The sequence below is a fragment of the Triturus cristatus genome, chromosome 1_1 (assembly GCF_964204655.1).
Source record: "Triturus cristatus chromosome 1_1, aTriCri1.1, whole genome shotgun sequence".
NCBI classification, from domain to species: domain Eukaryota; kingdom Metazoa; phylum Chordata; class Amphibia; order Caudata; family Salamandridae; genus Triturus; species Triturus cristatus.
Genome location: NC_140579.1, coordinates 1,029,981,446 through 1,030,000,316, shown reverse-complemented (window position 1 = coordinate 1,030,000,316; position 18,871 = coordinate 1,029,981,446).

Genomic DNA, 18,871 nt, shown 5'->3' with positions numbered 1-18,871 from the left:
CGGGTCGGCCTAGTGCCCGCAACAGGAAACGGCGCAAAACGCAACGTAGTCACACCTCAATTTTACAGTGAAAAATGACCCCTTTTTGGCAAAGTGACTAGCTGTAGTTTTTGAACCCTAGCCCTGCCGGCACCTAGGGAAACCTAGCAAACCTATACATTTTTGAAAACTAGACACCGAGGGGAATCCAGGATGGGGTGACTTGACTGCCTCCCACCATGGTCTGTTACCCAGAATCCCTTGCAAACGTAAAAAATTGACAAAAAAACACATTTTCCCCACATTTCTGTGGTGGAAAGTTCTGGAATCTGCGTGGATCCACAAATTTCCACCCACCCCGCGTTCCCCAAAGTCCTACGAGAAAACTGGTACCTCACTTGTGTGGGTCGGCCTGGTGCCCACAACAGGAAACGGCGCAAAACGCAACGTAGTCACACCTCAATTTTGCAGTGAAAAATTACCCTTTTATGGCAAAGTGACAAGCTGTAGTTTTTGAACCCTAGCCCTGCCGGCACCTAGGGAAACCTAGCAAACCTATACATTTTTGAAAACTAGACACCCAGGGGAATCCAGGATGGGGTGACTTGACTGCCTCCCACCATGGTCTGTTACCCAGAATCCCTTGCAAACGTAAAAAAATGACAAAAAAAACACATTTTCCCCACATTTCTGTGGTGGAAAGTTCTGGAATCTGCGTGGATCCACAAATTTCCACCCACCCCGCGTTCCCCAAAGTCCTACGAGAAAAATGGTACCTCACTTGTGCGGGTCGGCCTAGTGCCCGCAACAGGAAACGGCGCAAAACGCAACGTGGTCACACCTCAATTTTGCAGTGAAAAATGACCCTTTTTTGGCAAAGTGACTAGCTGTAGTTTTTGAACCCTAGCCCTGCCGGCACCTAGGGAAACCTAGCAAACCTATACATTTTTGAAAACTAGACACCCAGGGGAATCCAGGATGGGGTGACTTGACTGCCTCCCACCATGGTCTGTTACCCAGAATCCCTTGCAAACGTAAAAAAATGACAAAAAAAACACATTTTCCCCACATTTCTGTGGTGGAAAGTTCTGGAATCTGCATGGATCCACAAATTTCCACCCACCCCGCGTTCCCCAAAGTCCTACGAGAAAAATGGTACCTCACTTGTACGGGTCGGCCTAGTGCCCGCGACAGGAAACGGCGCAAAACGCAACGTGGTCACACCTCAATTTTGCGGTGAAAAATGACCCCTTTTTGGCAAAGTGACTAGCTGTAGTTTTTTAACCCTAGCCCTGCCGGCACCTAGGGAAACCTAGCAAACCTATATATTTTTGAAAACTAGACACCCAGGGGAATCCAGGATGGGGTGACTTGACTGCCTCCCACCATGGTCTGTTACCCAGAATCCCTTGCAAACGTAAACAAATGACAAAAAAAACACATTTTCCCCACATTTCTGTGGTGGAAAGTTCTGGAATCTGCGTGGATCCACAAATTTCCACCCACCCCGCGTTCCCCAAAGTCCTATGAATAAAATGGTACCTCACTTGTGCGGGTCGGCCTGGTGCCCGCAACAGGAAACGGCGCAAAACGCAACGTAGTCACACCTCAATTTTGCAGTGAAAAATTACCCTTTTTTGGCAAAGTGACTAGCTGTAGTTTTTGAACCCTAGCCCTGCCGGCACCTAGGGAAACCTAGCAAACCTATACATTTTTGAAAACTAGACACCCAGGGGAATCCAGGATGGGGTGACTTGACTGCCTCCCACCATGGTCTGTTACCCAGAATCCCTTGCAAACGTAAAAAAATGACAAAAAAAACACATTTTCCCCACATTTCTGTGGTGGAAAGTTCTGGAATCTGCGTGGATCCACAAATTTCCACCCACCCCGCGTTCCCCAAAGTCCTACGAGAAAAATGGTACCTCACTTGTGCGGGTCGGCCTAGTGCCTGCGACAGGAAACGGCGCAAAACGCAACATGGTCACACCTCAATTTTGCAGTGAAAAATGACCCCTTTTTGGCAAAGTGACTAGCTGTAGTTTTTGAACCCTAGCCCTGCCGGCACCTAAGAAAACCTAGCAAACCTATACATTTTTGAAAACTAGACACCCAGGGGAATCCAGGATGGGGTGACTTGACTGCCTCCCACCATGGTCTGTTACCCAGAATCCCTTGCAAACGTAAAAAAATGACAAAAAAACCAAATTTTCCCCATATTTCTGGGATGGAAAGTTCTGGAATCTGCGTGGATCCACAAATTTCCACCCACCCCGCGTTCCCCAAAGTCCTACGAGAAAAATGGTACCTCACTTGTGCGGGTCGGCCTAGTGCCCGCAACAGGAAACGGCGCAAAACGCAACGTAGTCACACCTCAATTTTGCAGTGAAAAATGACCCCTTTTTGGCAAAGTGACTAGCTGTAGTTTTTGAACCCTAGCCCTGCCGGCACCTAGGGAAACCTAGCAAACCTATACATTTTTGAAAACTAGACACCCAGGGGAATCCAGGATGGGGTGACTTGACTGCCTCCCACCATGGTCTGTTACCCAGAATCCCTTGCAAACGTAAACAAATGACAAAAAAAACACATTTTCCCCACATTTCTGTGGTGGAAAGTTCTGGAATCTGCGTGGATCCACAAATTTCCACCCACCCCGCGTTCCCCAAAGTCCTACGAATAAAATGGTACCTCACTTGTGCGGGTCGGCCTGGTGCCCGCAACAGGAAACGGCGCAAAACGCAACGTAGTCACACCTCAATTTTGCAGTGAAAAATTACCCTTTTTTGGCAAAGTGACTAGCTGTAGTTTTTGAACCCTAGCCCTGCCGGCACCTAGGGAAACCTAGCAAACCTATACATTTTTGAAAACTAGACACCCAGGGGAATCCAGGATGGGGTGACTTGACTGCCTCCCACCATGGTCTGTTACCCAGAATCCCTTGCAAACGTAAAAAAATGACAAAAAAAACACATTTTCCCCACATTTCTGTGGTGGAAAGTTCTGGAATCTGCGTGGATCCACAAATTTCCACCCACCCCGCGTTCCCCAAAGTCCTACGAGAAAAATGGTACCTCACTTGTGCGGGTCGGCCTAGTGCCTGCGACAGGAAACGGCGCAAAACGCAACATGGTCACACCTCAATTTTGCAGTGAAAAATGACCCCTTTTTGGCAAAGTGACTAGCTGTAGTTTTTGAACCCTAGCCCTGCCGGCACCTAAGAAAACCTAGCAAACCTATACATTTTTGAAAACTAGACACCCAGGGGAATCCAGGATGGGGTGACTTGACTGCCTCCCACCATGGTCTGTTACCCAGAATCCCTTGCAAACGTAAAAAAATGACAAAAAAAACAAATTTTCCCCATATTTCTGGGATGGAAAGTTCTGGAATCTGCGTGGATCCACAAATTTCCACCCACCCCGCGTTCCCCAAAGTCCTACGAGAAAAATGGTACCTCACTTGTGCGGGTCGGCCTAGTGCCCGCAACAGGAAACGGCGCAAAACGCAACGTAGTCACACCTCAATTTTGCAGTGAAAAATGACCCCTTTTTGGCAAAGTGACTAGCTGTAGTTTTTGAACCCTAGCCCTGCCGGCACCTAGGGAAACCTAGCAAACCTATACATTTTTGAAAACTAGACACCCAGGGGAATCCAGGATGGGGTGACTTGACTGCCTCCCACCATGGTCTGTTACCCAGAATCCCTTGCAAACGTAAACAAATGACAAAAAAAACACATTTTCCCCACATTTCTGTGGTGGAAAGTTCTGGAATCTGCGTGGATCCACAAATTTCCACCCACCCCGCGTTCCCCAAAGTCCTACGAATAAAATGGTACCTCACTTGTGCGGGTCGGCCTGGTGCCCGCAACAGGAAACGGCGCAAAACGCAACGTAGTCACACCTCAATTTTGCAGTGAAAAATTACCCTTTTTTGGCAAAGTGACTAGCTGTAGTTTTTGAACCCTAGCCCTGCCGGCACCTAGGGAAACCTAGCAAACCTATACATTTTTGAAAACTAGACACCCAGGGGAATCCAGGATGGGGTGACTTGACTGCCTCCCACCATGGTCTGTTACCCAGAATCCCTTGCAAACGTAAAAAAATGACAAAAAAAACACATTTTCCCCACATTTCTGTGGTGGAAAGTTCTGGAATCTGCGTGGATCCACAAATTTCCACCCACCCCGCCTTCCCCAAAGTCCTACGAGAAAAATGGTACCTCACTTGTGCGGGTCGGCCTAGTGCCCGCAACAGGAAACGGCGCAAAACGCAACGTGGTCACACCTCAATTTTGCAGTGAAAAATGACCCTTTTTTGGCAAAGTGACTAGCTGTAGTTTTTGAACCCTAGCCCTGCCGGCACCTAGGGAAACCTAGCAAACCTACACATTTTTGAAAACTAGACACCCAGGGGAATCCAGGATGGGGTGACTTGACTGCCTCCCACTATTATCTGTTACCCAGAATCCCTTGCAAACGTAAAAAAATGACAAAAAAAACACATTTTCCCCACATTTCTGTGGTGGAAAGTTCTGGAATCTGCGTGGATCCACAAATTTCCACCCACCCCGCCTTCCCCAAAGTCCTACGAGAAAAATGGTACCTCACTTGTGCGGGTCGGCCTAGTGCCCGCGACAGGAAACGGCGCAAAACGCAACGTGGTCACACCTCAATTTTGCAGTGAAAAATGACCCCTTTTTGGCAAAGTGACTAGCTGTAGTTTTTGAACCCTAGCCCTGCCGGCACCTAGGGAAACCTAGCAAACCTATATATTTTTGAAAACTAGACACCCAGGGGAATCCAGGATGGGGTGACTTGACTGCCTCCCACCATGGTCTGTTACCCAGAATCCTTTGCAAACGTAAACAAATGACAAAAAAAACACATTTTCCCCACATTTCTGTGGTGGAAAGTTCTGGAATCTGCGTGGATCCACAAATTTCCACCCACCCCGCGTTCCCCAAAGTCCTACGAGAAAAATGGCACCTCACTTGTTCGGGTCGGCCTAGTGCCCGCGACAGGAAACGGTGCAAAACGCAACGTGGTCACACCTCAATTTGGCAGTGAAAAATGACCCCTTTTTGGCAAAGTGACTAGCTGTAGTTTTTGAACCCTAGCCCTGCCGGCACCTAGGGAAATCTAGGAAACCTATACATTTTTTAAAACTAGACACCCAGGGGAATCCAGGATGGGGTGACTTGACTGCCTCCCACCATGGTCTGTTACCCAGAATCCCTTGCAAACGTAAAAAAATGACAAAAAAAACACATTTTCCCCACATTTCTGGGATGGAAAGTTCTGGAATCTGCGTGGATCCACAAATTTCCACCCACCCCGCGTTCCCCAAAGTCCTACGAGAAAAATGGTACCTCACTTGTGCAGGTCGGCCTAGTGCCCGCGACAGGAAACGGTGCAAAACGCAAAATGGTCACACCTCAATTTTGCAGTGAAAAATGACCCCTTTTTGGCAAAGTGACGAGCTGTAGTTTTTGAACCCTAGCCCTGCCGGCACCTAGGGAAACCTAGCAAACCTATACATTTTTGAAAACTAGACACTCAGGGGAATCCAGGATGGGGTGACTTGACTGCCTCCCACCATGGTCTGTTACCCAGAATCCCTTGCAAACGTAAAAAAATGACAAAAAAAACACATTTTCCCCACATTTCTGTGGTGGAAAGGTCTGGAATCTGCGTGGATCCACAAATTTCCACCCACCCCGCATTCCCCAAAGTCCTACGAGAAAAATGGTACCTCACTTGTGCGGGTCGGCCTAGTGCCCGCGACAGGAAACGGCGCAAAACGCAACGTGGTCACACCTCAATTTTGCAGTGAAAAATGACCCCTTTTTGGCAAAGTGACTAGCTGTAGTTTTTGAACCCTAGCCCTGCCGGCACCTAGGGAAACCTAGCAAACCTATACATTTTTGAAAACTAGACACCCAGGGGAATCCATGATGGGGTGACTTGACTGCCTCCCACCATGGTCTGTTACCCAGAATCCCTTGCAAACATAAAAAAATGACAAAAAAACCACATTTTCCTCACATTTCTGTGGTGGAAAGTTCTGGAATCTGCGTGGATCCACAAATTTCCACCCACCCCGTGTTCCCCAAAGTCCTACGAGAAAAATGGTACCTCACTTGTGCGGGTCGGCCTAGTGCCCGCAACAGGAAACGGCGCAAAACGCAACGTGGTCACACCTCAATTTTGCAGTGAAAAATGACCCTTTTTTGGCAAAGTGACTAGCTATAGTTTTTGAACCCTAGCTCTGCCGGCACCTAAGGAAACCTAGCAAACCTATACATTTTTGAAAACTAGACACCCAGGGGAATCCAGGATGGGGTGACTTGACTGCCTCCCACCATGGTCTGTTACCCAGAATCCCTTGCAAACGTAAAAAAATGACAAAAAAACACATTTTCCCCACATTTCTGTGGTGGAAAGTTCTGGAATCTGCGTGGATCCACAAATTTCCACCCACCCCGCGTTCCCCAAAGTCCTACGAGAAAACTGGTACCTCACTTGTGCGGGTCGGCCTAGTGCCCGCAACAGGAAACGGAGCAAAACGCAACGTGGTCACACCTCAATTTTGCAGTGAAAAATGACCCTTTTTTGGCAAAGTGACTAGCTGTAGTTTTTGAACCCTAGCCCTGCCGGCACCTAGGGAAACCTAGCAAACCTATACATTTTTGGAAACTAGATACCCAGGGGAATCCAGGATGGGGTGACTTGACTGCCTCCCACCATGGTCTGTTACCCAGAATCCCTTGCAAACGTAAAAAAATGATTAAAAAAACACATTTTCCCCACATTTCTGTGGTGGAAAGTTCTGGAATCTGCGTGGATCCACAAATTTCCACCCACCCCGCGTTCCCCAAAGTCCTACGAGAAAAATGGTACCTCACTTGTGCGGGTCGGCCTAGTGCCCGCAACAGGAAACGGCGCAAAACGCAACGTAGTCACACCTCAATTTTACAGTGAAAAATGACCCCTTTTTGGCAAAGTGACTAGCTGTAGTTTTTGAACCCTAGCCCTGCCGGCACCTAGGGAAACCTAGCAAACCTATACATTTTTGAAAACTAGACACCGAGGGGAATCCAGGATGGGGTGACTTGACTGCCTCCCACCATGGTCTGTTACCCAGAATCCCTTGCAAACGTAAAAAATTGACAAAAAAACACATTTTCCCCACATTTCTGTGGTGGAAAGTTCTGGAATCTGCGTGGATCCACAAATTTCCACCCACCCCGCGTTCCCCAAAGTCCTACGAGAAAACTGGTACCTCACTTGTGTGGGTCGGCCTGGTGCCCGCAACAGGAAACGGCGCAAAACGCAACGTAGTCACACCTCAATTTTGCAGTGAAAAATTACCCTTTTATGGCAAAGTGACTAGCTGTAGTTTTTGAACCCTAGCCCTGCCGGCACCTAGGGAAACCTAGCAAACCTATACATTTTTGAAAACTAGACACCCAGGGGAATCCAGGATGGGGTGACTTGACTGCCTCCCACCATGGTCTGTTACCCAGAATCCCTTGCAATTGTAAAAAAATGACAAAAAAAACACATTTTCCCCACATTTCTGTGGTGGAAAGTTCTGGAATCTGCGTGGATCCACAAATTTCCACCCACCCCGCGTTCCCCAAAGTCCTACGAGAAAAATGGTACCTCACTTGTGCGGGTCGGCCTAGTGCCCGCAACAGGAAACGGCGCAAAACGCAACGTGGTCACACCTCAATTTTGCAGTGAAAAATGACCCTTTTTGGCAAAGTGACTAGCTGTAGTTTTTGAACCCTAGCCCTGCCGGCACCTAGGGAAACCTAGCAAACCTATATATTTTTGAAAACTAGACACCCAGGGGAATCCAGGATGGGGTGACTTGACTGCCTCCCACCATGGTCTGTTACCCAGAATCCCTTGCAAACGTAAACAAATGACAAAAAAAACACATTTTCCCCACATTTCTGTGGTGGAAAGTTCTGGAATCTGCGTGGATCCACAAATTTCCACCCACCCCGCGTTCCCCAAAGTCCTACGAGAAAAATGGTACCTCACTTGTGCGGGTCGGCCTAGTGCCTGCGACAGGAAACGGCGCAAAACGCAACATGGTCACACCTCAATTTTGCAGTGAAAAATGACCCCTTTTTGGCAAAGTGACTAGCTGTAGTTTTTGAACCCTAGCCCTGCCGGCACCTAAGAAAACCTAGCAAACCTATACATTTTTGAAAACTAGACACCCAGGGGAATCCAGGATGGGGTGACTTGACTGCCTCCCACCATGGTCTGTTACCCAGAATCCCTTGCAAACGTAAAAAAATGACAAAAAAACCAAATTTTCCCCATATTTCTGGGATGGAAAGTTCTGGAATCTGCGTGGATCCACAAATTTCCACCCACCCCGCGTTCCCCAAAGTCCTACGAGAAAAATGGTACCTCACTTGTGCGGGTCGGCCTAGTGCCCGCAACAGGAAACGGCGCAAAACGCAACGTAGTCACACCTCAATTTTGCAGTGAAAAATGACCCCTTTTTGGCAAAGTGACTAGCTGTAGTTTTTGAACCCTAGCCCTGCCGGCACCTAGGGAAACCTAGCAAACCTATACATTTTTGAAAACTAGACACCCAGGGGAATCCAGGATGGGGTGACTTGACTGCCTCCCACCATGGTCTGTTACCCAGAATCCCTTGCAAACGTAAACAAATGACAAAAAAAACACATTTTCCCCACATTTCTGTGGTGGAAAGTTCTGGAATCTGCGTGGATCCACAAATTTCCACCCACCCCGCGTTCCCCAAAGTCCTACGAATAAAATGGTACCTCACTTGTGCGGGTCGGCCTGGTGCCCGCAACAGGAAACGGCGCAAAACGCAACGTAGTCACACCTCAATTTTGCAGTGAAAAATTACCCTTTTTTGGCAAAGTGACTAGCTGTAGTTTTTGAACCCTAGCCCTGCCGGCACCTAGGGAAACCTAGCAAACCTATACATTTTTGAAAACTAGACACCCAGGGGAATCCAGGATGGGGTGACTTGACTGCCTCCCACCATGGTCTGTTACCCAGAATCCCTTGCAAACGTAAAAAAATGACAAAAAAAACACATTTTCCCCACATTTCTGTGGTGGAAAGTTCTGGAATCTGCGTGGATCCACAAATTTCCACCCACCCCGCCTTCCCCAAAGTCCTACGAGAAAAATGGTACCTCACTTGTGCGGGTCGGCCTAGTGCCCGCAACAGGAAACGGCGCAAAACGCAACGTGGTCACACCTCAATTTTGCAGTGAAAAATGACCCTTTTTTGGCAAAGTGACTAGCTGTAGTTTTTGAACCCTAGCCCTGCCGGCACCTAGGGAAACCTAGCAAACCTATACATTTTTGAAAACTAGACACCCAGGGGAATCCAGGATGGGGTGACTTGACAGCCTCCCACCATGGTCTGTTACCCAGAATCCCTTGCAAACGTAAAAAAATGACAAAAAAAACAAATTTTCCCCACATTTCTGTGGTGGAAAGTTCTGGAATCTGCATGGATCCACAAATTTCCACCCACCCCGCGTTCCCCAAAGTCCTACGAGAAAAATGGTACCTCACTTGTGCGGGTCGGCCTAGTGCCCGCGACAGGAAACGGCGCAAAACGCAACGTGGTCACACCTCAATTTTGCAGTGAAAAATGACCCCTTTTTGGCAAAGTGACTAGCTGTAGTTTTTGAACCCTAGCCCTGCCGGCACCTAGGGAAACCTAGCAAACCTATATATTTTTGAAAACTAGACACCCAGGGGAATCCAGGATGGGGTGACTTGACTGCCTCCCACCATGGTCTGTTACCCAGAATCCTTTGCAAACGTAAACAAATGACAAAAAAAACACATTTTCCCCACATTTCTGTGGTGGAAAGTTCTGGAATCTGCGTGGATCCACAAATTTCCACCCACCCCGCGTTCCCCAAAGTCCTACGAGAAAAATGGTACCTCACTTGTTCGGGTCGGCCTAGTGCCCGCGACAGGAAACGGTGCAAAACGCAACGTGGTCACACCTCAATTTTGCAGTGAAAAATGACCCCTTTTTGGCAAAGTGACTAGCTGTAGTTTTTGAACCCTAGCCCTGCCGGCACCTAGGGAAATCTAGGAAACCTATACATTTTTTAAAACTAGACACCCAGGGGAATCCAGGATGGGGTGACTTGACTGCCTCCCACCATGGTCTGTTACCCAGAATCCCTTGCAAACGTAAAAAAATGACAAAAAAAACACATTTTCCCCACATTTCTGGGATGGAAAGTTCTGGAATCTGCGTGGATCCACAAATTTCCACCCACCCCGCGTTCCCCAAAGTCCTACGAGAAAAATGGTACCTCACTTGTGCAGGTCGGCCTAGTGCCCGCGACAGGAAACGGTGCAAAACGCAAAATGGTCACACCTCAATTTTGCAGTGAAAAATGACCCCTTTTTGGCAAAGTGACGAGCTGTAGTTTTTGAACCCTAGCCCTGCCGGCACCTAGGGAAACCTAGCAAACCTATACATTTTTGAAAACTAGACACTCAGGGGAATCCAGGATGGGGTGACTTGACTGCCTCCCACCATGGTCTGTTACCCAGAATCCCTTGCAAACGTAAAAAAATGACAAAAAAAACACATTTTCCCCACATTTCTGTGGTGGAAAGTTCTGGAATCTGCGTGGATCCACAAATTTCCACCCACCCCGCATTCCCCAAAGTCCTACGAGAAAAATGGTACCTCACTTGTGCGGGTCGGCCTAGTGCCCGCGACAGGAAACGGCGCAAAACGCAACGTGGTCACACCTCAATTTTGCAGTGAAAAATGACCCCTTTTTGGCAAAGTGACTAGCTGTAGTTTTTGAACCCTAGCCCTGCCGGCACCTAGGGAAACCTAGCAAACCTATACATTTTTGAAAACTAGACACCCAGGGGAATCCAGGATGGGGTGACTTGACTGCCTCCCACCATGGTCTGTTACCCAGAATCCCTTGCAAACATAAAAAAATGACAAAAAAACCACATTTTCCTCACATTTCTGTGGTGGAAAGTTCTGGAATCTGCGTGGATCCACAAATTTCCACCCACCCCGCGTTCCCCAAAGTCCTACGAGAAAAATGGTACCTCACTTGTGCGGGTCGGCCTAGTGCCCGCAACAGGAAACGGCGCAAAACGCAACGTGGTCACACCTCAATTTTGCAGTGAAAAATGACCCTTTTTTGGCAAAGTGACTAGCTATAGTTTTTGAACCCTAGCTCTGCCGGCACCTAGGGAAACCTAGCAAACCTATACATTTTTGAAAACTAGACACCCAGGGGAATCCAGGATGGGGTGACTTGACTGCCTCCCACCATGGTCTGTTACCCAGAATCCCTTGCAAACGTAAAAAAATGACAAAAAAACACATTTTCCCCACATTTCTGTGGTGGAAAGTTCTGGAATCTGCGTGGATCCACAAATTTCCACCCACCCCGCGTTCCCCAAAGTCCTACGAGAAAACTGGTACCTCACTTGTGCGGGTCGGCCTAGTGCCCGCAACAGGAAACGGAGCAAAACGCAACGTGGTCACACCTCAATTTTGCAGTGAAAAATGACCCTTTTTTGGCAAAGTGACTAGCTGTAGTTTTTGAACCCTAGCCCTGCCGGCACCTAGGGAAACCTAGCAAACCTATACATTTTTGGAAACTAGATACCCAGGGGAATCCAGGATGGGGTGACTTGACTGCCTCCCACCATGGTCTGTTACCCAGAATCCCTTGCAAACGTAAAAAAATGATTAAAAAAACACATTTTCCCCACATTTCTGTGGTGGAAAGTTCTGGAATCTGCGTGGATCCACAAATTTCCACCCACCCCGCATTCCCCAAAGTCCTACGAGAAAAATGGTACCTCACTTGTGCGGGTCGGCCTAGTGCCCGCAACAGGAAACGGCGCAAAACGCAACGTAGTCACACCTCAATTTTACAGTGAAAAATGACCCCTTTTCGGCAAAGTGACTAGCTGTAGTTTTTGAACCCTAGCCCTGCCGGCACCTAGGGAAACCTAGCAAACCTATACATTTTTGAAAACTAGACACCGAGGGGAATCCAGGATGGGGTGACTTGACTGCCTCCCACCATGGTCTGTTACCCAGAATCCCTTGCAAACGTAAAAAATGGACAAAAAAACACATTTTCCCCACATTTCTGTGGTGGAAAGTTCTGGAATCTGCTTGGATCCACAAATTTCCACCCACCCCGCGTTCCCCAAAGTCCTACGAGAAAACTGGTACCTCACTTGTGTGGGTCGGCCTGGTGCCCGCAACAGGAAACGGCGCAAAACGCAACGTAGTCACACCTCAATTTTGCAGTGAAAAATTACCCTTTTATGGCAAAGTGACTAGCTGTAGTTTTTGAACCCTAGCCCTGCCGGCACCTAGGGAAACCTAGCAAACCTATACATTTTTGAAAACTAGACACCCAGGGGAATCCAGGATGGGGTGACTTGACTGCCTCCCACCATGGTCTGTTACCCAGAATCCCTTGCAAACGAAAAAAAATGACAAAAAAAACACATTTTCCCCACATTTCTGTGGTGGAAAGTTCTGGAATCTGCGTGGATCCACAAATTTCCACCCACCCCGCGTTCCCCAAAGTCCTACGAGAAAAATGGTACCTCACTTGTGCGGGTCGGCCTAGTGCCCGCAACAGGAAACGGCGCAAAACGCAACGTGGTCACACCTCAATTTTGCAGTGAAAAATGACCCTTTTTTGGCAAAGTGACTAGCTGTAGTTTTTGAACCCTAGCCCTGCCGGCACCTAGGGAAACCTAGCAAACCTATACATTTTTGAAAACTAGACACCCAGGGGAATCCAGGATGGGGTGACTTGACTGCCTCCCACCATGGTCTGTTACCCAGAATCCCTTGCAAACGTAAAAAAATGACAAAAAAAACACATTTTCCCCACATTTCTGTGGTGGAAAGTTCTGGAATCTGCATGGATCCACAAATTTCCACCCACCCCGCGTTCCCCAAAGTCCTACGAGAAAAATGGTACCTCACTTGTGCGGGTCGGCCTAGTGCCCGCGACAGGAAACGGCGCAAAACGCAACGTGGTCACACCTCAATTTTGCAGTGAAAAATGACCCCTTTTTGGCAAAGTGACTAGCTGTAGTTTTTGAACCCTAGCCCTGCCGGCACCTAGGGAAACCTAGCAAACCTATATATTTTTGAAAACTAGACACCCAGGGGAATCCAGGATGGGGTGACTTGACTGCCTCCCACCATGGTCTGTTACCCAGAATCCTTTGCAAACGTAAACAAATGACAAAAAAAACACAATTTCCCCACATTTCTGTGTTGGAAAGTTCTGGAATCTGCGTGGATCCACAAATTTCCACCCACCCCGCGTTCCCCAAAGTCCTACGAAAAAAATGGTACCTCACTTGTGCGGGTCGGCCTAGAGCCCGCAACAGGAAACGGCGCAAAACGCAACGTAGTCACACCTCAATTTTGCAGTGAAAAATGACCCTTTTTTGGCAAAGTGACTAGCTGTAGTTTTTGAACCGTAGCCCTGCCGGCACCTAGGGAAACCTAGCAAACCTATACATTTTTGAAAACTAGACACCCAGGGGAATCCAGGATGGGGTGACTTGACTGCCTCCCACTATTATCTGTTACCCAGAATCCCTTGCAAACGTAAAAAAATGACAAAAAAAACACATTTTCCCCACATTTCTGTGGTGGAAAGTTCTGGAATCTGCGTGGATCCACAAATTTCCACCCACCCCGCGTTCCCCAAAGTCCTACGAGAAAAATGGTACCTCACTTGTGCGGGTCGGCCTAGTGCCCGCAACAGGAAACGGCGCAAAACGCACCGTGGTCACACCTCAATTTTGCAGTGAAAAATGACCCTTTTTTGGCCAAGTGACTAGCTATAGTTTTTGAACCCTAGCTCTGCCGGCACCTAGGGAAACCTAGCAAACCTATACATTTTTGAAAACTAGACACCCAGGGGAATCCAGGATGGGGTGACTTGACTGCCTCCCACCATGGTCTGTTACCCAGAATCCCTTGCAAACGTAAAAGAATGACAAAAAAACACATTTTCCCCACATTTCTGTGGTGGAAAGTTCTGGAATCTGCGTGGATCCACAAATTTCCACCCACCCCGCGTTCCCCAAAGTCCTACGAGAAAACTGGTACCTCACTTGTGCGGGTCGGCCTAGTGCCCGCAACAGGAAACGGAGCAAAACGCAACGTGGTCACACCTCAATTTTGCAGTGAAAAATGACCCTTTTTTGGCAAAGTGACTAGCTGTAGTTTTTGAACCCTAGCCCTGCCGGCACCTAGGGAAACCTAGCAAACCTATACATTTTTGGAAACTAGATACCCAGGGGAATCCAGGATGGGGTGACTTGACTGCCTCCCACCATGGTCTGTTACCCAGAATCCCTTGCAAACGTAAAAAAATGATTAAAAAAACACATTTTCCCCACATTTCTGTGGTGGAAAGTTCTGGAATCTGCGTGGATCCACAAATTTCCACCCACCCCGCGTTCCCCAAAGTCCTACGAGAAAAATGGTACCTCACTTGTGCGGGTCGGCCTAGTGCCCGCAACAGGAAACGGCGCAAAACGCAACGTAGTCACACCTCAATTTTACAGTGAAAAATGACCCCTTTTTGGCAAAGTGACTAGCTGTAGTTTTTGAACCCTAGCCCTGCCGGCACCTAGGGAAACCTAGCAAACCTATACATTTTTGAAAACTAGACACCGAGGGGAATCCAGGATGGGGTGACTTGACTGCCTCCCACCATGGTCTGTTACCCAGAATCCCTTGCAAACGTAAAAAATTGACAAAAAAACACATTTTCCCCACATTTCTGTGGTGGAAAGTTCTGGAATCTGCGTGGATCCACAAATTTCCACCCACCCCGCGTTCCCCAAAGTCCTACGAGAAAACTGGTACCTCACTTGTGTGGGTCGGCCTGGTGCCCGCAACAGGAAACGGCGCAAAACGCAACGTAGTCACACCTCAATTTTGCAGTGAAAAATTACCCTTTTATGGCAAAGTGACTAGCTGTAGTTTTTGAACCCTAGCCCTGCCGGCACCTAGGGAAACCTAGCAAACCTATACATTTTTGAAAACTAGACACCCAGGGGAATCCAGGATGGGGTGACTTGACTGCCTCCCACCATGGTCTGTTACCCAGAATCCCTTGCAAACGTAAAAAAATGACAAAAAAAACACATTTTCCCCACATTTCTGTGGTGGAAAGTTCTGGAATCTGCGTGGATCCACAAATTTCCACCCACCCCGCGTTCCCCAAAGTCCTACGAGAAAAATGGTACCTCACTTGTGCGGGTCGGCCTAGTGCCCGCAACAGGAAACGGCGCAAAACGCAACGTGGTCACACCTCAATTTTGCAGTGAAAAATGACCCTTTTTTGGCAAAGTGACTAGCTGTAGTTTTTGAACCCTAGCCCTGCCGGCACCTAGGGAAACCTAGCAAACCTATACATTTTTGAAAACTAGACACCCAGGGGAATCCAGGATGGGGTGACTTGACTGCCTCCCACCATGGTCTGTTACCCAGAATCCCTTGCAAACGTAAAAAAATGACAAAAAAAACACATTTTCCCCACATTTCTGTGGTGGAAAGTTCTGGAATCTGCATGGATCCACAAATTTCCACCCACCCCGCGTTCCCCAAAGTCCTACGAGAAAAATGGTACCTCACTTGTGCGGGTCGGCCTAGTGCCCGCGACAGGAAACGGCGCAAAACGCAACGTGGTCACACCTCAATTTTGCGGTGAAAAATGACCCCTTTTTGGCAAAGTGACTAGCTGTAGTTTTTGAACCCTAGCCCTGCCGGCACCTAGGGAAACCTAGCAAACCTATATATTTTTGAAAACTAGACACCCAGGGGAATCCAGGATGGGGTGACTTGACTGCCTCCCACCATGGTCTGTTACCCAGAATCCTTTGCAAACGTAAACAAATGACAAAAAAAACACAATTTCCCCACATTTCTGTGTTGGAAAGTTCTGGAATCTGCGTGGATCCACAAATTTCCACCCACCCCGCGTTCCCCAAAGTCCTACGAGAAAAATGGTACCTCACTTGTGCGGGTCGGCCTAGTGCCCGCAACAGGAAACGGCGCAAAACGCAACGTAGTCACACCTCAATTTTGCAGTGAAAAATGACCCTTTTTTGGCAAAGTGACTAGCTGTAGTTTTTGAACCGTAGCCCTGCCGGCACCTAGGGAAACCTAGCAAACCTATACATTTTTGAAAACTAGACACCCAGGGGAATCCAGGATGGGGTGACTTGACTGCCTCCCACTATTATCTGTTACCCAGAATCCCTTGCAAACGTAAAAAAATGACAAAAAAAACACATTTTCCCCACATTTCTGTGGTGGAAAGTTCTGGAATCTGCGTGGATCCACAAATTTCCACCCACCCCGCGTTCCCCAAAGTCCTACGAGAAAAATGGTACCTCACTTGTGCGGGTCGGCCTAGTGCCCGCAACAGGAAACGGCGCAAAACGCAACGTGGTCACACCTCAATTTTGCAGTGAAAAATGACCCTTTTTTGGCAAAGTGACTAGCTGTAGTTTTTGAACCCTAGCCCTGCCGGCACCTAGGGAAACCTAGCAAACCTATACATTTTTGAAAACTAGATACCCAGGGGAATCCAGGATGGGGTGACTTGACTGCCTCCCACCATGGTCTGTTACCCAGAATCCCTTGCAAACGTCAAAAAATGACAAAAAAAACACATTTTCCCCACATTTCTGTGGTGGAAAGTTCTGGAATCTGCGTGGAGCCACAAATTTCCACCCACCCCGCGTTCCCCAAAGTCCTACGAGAAAAATGGTACCTCACTTGTGCGGGTCGGCCTAGTGCCTGCAACAGGAAACGGCGCAAAACGCAACGTAGTCACACCTCAATTTTGCAGTGAAAAATGACCCTTTTTTGGCCAAGTGACTAGCTGTAGTTTTTGAACCTTAGCCCTGCCGGCACCTAGGGAAACCTAGCAAACCTATACATTTTTGAAAACTAGACACCCAGGGGAATCCAGGATGGGGTGACTTGACTGCCTCCCACCATGGTCTGTTACCCAGAATCCCTTGCAAACGTAACAAAATGACAAAAAAACACATTTTCCCCACATTTCTGTGGTGGAAAGTTCTGGAATCTGCATGGATCCACAAATTTCCACCCACCCCGCGTTCCCCAAAGTCCTACGAGAAAAATGGTACCTCACTTGTGCGGGTCGGCCTAGTGCCCGCGACAGGAAACGGCGCAAAACGCAACGTGGTCACACCTCAATTTTGCAGTGAAAAATGACCCCTTTTTGGCAAAGTGACTAGCTGTAGTTTTTGAACCCTAGCCCTGCCGGCACCTAGGGAAACCTAGCAAACCTATACATTTTTGAAAACTAGACACCCAGGGGAATCCAGGATGGGGTGACTTGACTGCCTCCCACCATGGTCTGTTACCCAGAATCCCTTGCAAACGTAAACAAATGACAAAAAAAACACATTTTCCCCACATTTCTGTGGCAGAAAGTTCTGGAATCTGCGTGGATCCACAAATTTCCACCCACCCCGCGTTCCCCAAAGTCCTACGAGAAAAATGGTACCTCACTTGTGCGGGTCGGCCTAGTGCCCGCGACAGGAAACGGTGCAAAACGCAACGTGGTCACACCTCAATTTTGCAGTGAAAAATGACCCTTTTTTGGCAAAGTGACTAGCTGTAGTTTTTGAACCGTAGCCCTGCCGGCACCTAGGGAAACCTAGCAAACCTATACATTTTTGAAAACTAGACACCCAGGGGAATCCAGGATGGGGTGACTTGACTGCCTCCCACCATGGTCTGTTACCCAGAATCCCTTGCAAACGTAAAAAAATGACAAAAAAAACACATTTTCCCCACATTTCTGTGGTGGAAAGTTCTGGAATCTGCGTGGATCCACAAATTTCCACCCACCCCGCGTTCCCCAAAGTCCTACGAGAAAAATGGTACCTCACTTGTGCGGGTCGGCCTAGTGCCCGCAACAGGAAACGGCGCAAAACGCAACGTGGTCACACCTCAATTTTGCAGTAAAAATTACCCTTTTTTGGCAAAGTGACTAGCTGTAGTTTTTGAACCCTAGCCCTGCCGGCACCTAGGGAAACCTAGCAAACCTATACATTTTTGAAAACTAGACACCCAGGGGAATCCAGGATGGGGTGACTTGACTGCCTCCCACCATGGTCTGTTACCCAGAATCCCTTGCAAACGTAAAAAAATGACAAAAAAAACACATTTTCCCCACATTTCTGTGGTGGAAAGTTCTGGAATCTGCATGGATCCACAAATTTCCACCCACCCCGCGTTCCCCAAAGTCCTACGAGAAAAATGGTACCTCACTTGTGCGGGTCGGCCTAGTGCCCGCGACAGGAAACGGCGCAAAACGCAACGTGGTCACACCTCAATTTTGCAGTGAAAAATGACCCCTTTTTGGCAAAGTGACTAGCTGTAGTTTTTGAACCCTAGCCCTGCCGGCACCTAGGGAAACCTAGCAAACCTATATATTTTTGAAAACTAGACACCCAGGGGAATCCAGGATGGGGTGACTTGACTGCCTCCCACCATGGTCTGTTACCCAGAATCCTTTGCAAACGTAAACAAATGACAAAAAAAACACAATTTCCCCACATTTCTGTGTTGGAAAGTTCTGGAATCTGCGTGGATCCACAAATTTCCACCCACCCCGCGTTCCCCAAAGTCCTACGAAAAAAATGGTACCTCACTTGTGCGGGTCGGCCTAGTGCCCACAACAGGAAACGGCGCAAAACGCAACGTAGTCACACCTCAATTTTGCAGTGAAAAATGACCCTTTTTTGGCAAAGTGACTAGCTGTAGTTTTTGA